The following is a 1735-nucleotide window of genomic DNA, read 5'->3' as shown; positions in this document are numbered from 1 at the left end:
TTTAGTTTTTAATTCCTTTCTTTTCTTGAAGACGGAAGGCAGCTTGTTTACGGAAGGCAGCTTGTTTTAGTTTTTACACACATTATTTACTTTCTTTTTCGTTTAGCTCTAGCAGCAGAGTAGAGTTTTTAATTTTATTTCTTTGCTTTCAGACAGAGACCTTCGGCGGCAGCTTGTTTTAGTTTTTATTCATTCTTGCTTTTTGTTTTAGACTGGGACGTTGTTTTCATTCGGTGCAGTAGAGGAGGAAGTGCAGAGTTCTATATTTTTAGGGAGTATTTTTCTTGTGCTGCGATTTCTCATTCGTTTAGGCTCATTTTTATTTTGGATTTATTTTTACTCTCAGATTTTGTTATGGCTTTAATTAGATTATGAATTTTGGCCAAAAGGATGTGGAAACATTTTATCATTGTTGGGAACGATTCAAAGACCTTTTAAATGCATGTCCTCATCATGGATATGAGAATTGGAGGGTCATTAGTTTTTTTTATGAGGGGTTGCAACAAAAAATAAGACAATTTGTGGAGACCATGTGTAATGGAGCGTTTTTTAACAAAGAACCCAAGGAAGCTTTTGAATATTTTGATTATCTAGCTGAAAATGCACAATCATAGGATACATCTGATGTTCATGATAGGTCGGAAAGTTCAAGGACAATTTCAAGGGGTGGGAAATATAATCTGAGAGAAGTAGATGATTTGAATGCTAGGTTGGCTATGATTTCTAAGAAATTAGAAACCATAGAAATGAAGAAAGTGAATGAAGTACAAGCTGTACCTCAGATTACCTTGAGCTGTAATATTTGTGAGGGCCAAGGGCATTCAACTAATGATTGCTCGACCATTCCTGCTTTCAAAGAAGTTCTCTTGGATCAATCTAATGCTGTTAATATGGTTGCTAAATCTTTTTCAGGTCCTTATTCCAACACTTACAATTCGGGATGGAGAAATCACCCTAATTTCAGTTGGAGGGGTGAACAAGCTGCTTTACCTGCACCCAACATAGCTGGTCCTTCACAAATTGTACCCTACACTACCCCAGGAGGTCCAGGACCATCTCAATATGCCAACCACATGGTGCCAGCCCAGAAAAAGAACCTTGAAGACAATTTCCAGCAATTATCCATCAACTTCCAGCAGCTGTCCACCAATTTTCAACAATTCATGCAAAGCCAAGCTGCTATCAATAGTCAAAATTCACAAGCCATTGCTGAGATTCGAGGGTTAGTCACAAGGTTGACTACAACCATGAGTGCTCAAGAGAAAGGGAAGTTCCCTGCACAATCTCAGCCTAATCCCCAAGGCCAAAACCACCAATTTCAAAGTGTGGTAGGAGATTCAAATGTCAAGCAAGTCAAGGCTATTACAACCTTGAGAAGTGGTAAGGTGATTGGCATTCTAGCTCAAGAGGTAGAAAACAATGGTAACACTTCTAAACCTCCTTCTGAAAATGAGGCACATGATCCTTTGAAACTGAAAGTGTCCCAAGCACTACACTTGCACCTTTTCCTCAAAGGTTAGCCCCTTTGCACAAAGATAAGCATCACGCTGAAATTCTTGAAATTTTTAAGCAAGTTAGGATTAATATACCATTGTTAGATGCTATTCAACAAATTCCTACCTATGCTAAATTTTTAAAGGATTTATGTACCGTAAAAAGAAAATTGAATGTGCAAAAGAAAGCTTTTCTTACTGAGCAGGTTAGTACTATTATCCAAACCAACACTCCTCCCAAA

General features: G+C 37.9%; 1 non-coding gene across 1 annotated transcript; it reads right to left on the bottom strand.

Moving 5' to 3' along the window:
- Window positions 1-353: 353 nt before the first annotated feature.
- On the bottom strand, window positions 354-460 carry LOC122308627. Its single transcript, XR_006242146.1, has one exon. It is a non-coding gene; the product is annotated as a small nucleolar RNA R71 (small nucleolar RNA).
- Window positions 461-1735: the final 1275 nt, after the last annotated feature.

This window comes from Carya illinoinensis, chromosome 4 (assembly GCF_018687715.1).
Source record: "Carya illinoinensis cultivar Pawnee chromosome 4, C.illinoinensisPawnee_v1, whole genome shotgun sequence".
Classification (NCBI taxonomy): Eukaryota; Viridiplantae; Streptophyta; class Magnoliopsida; order Fagales; family Juglandaceae; genus Carya; species Carya illinoinensis.
This window is presented reverse-complemented; position numbering and strand designations above follow the sequence as displayed.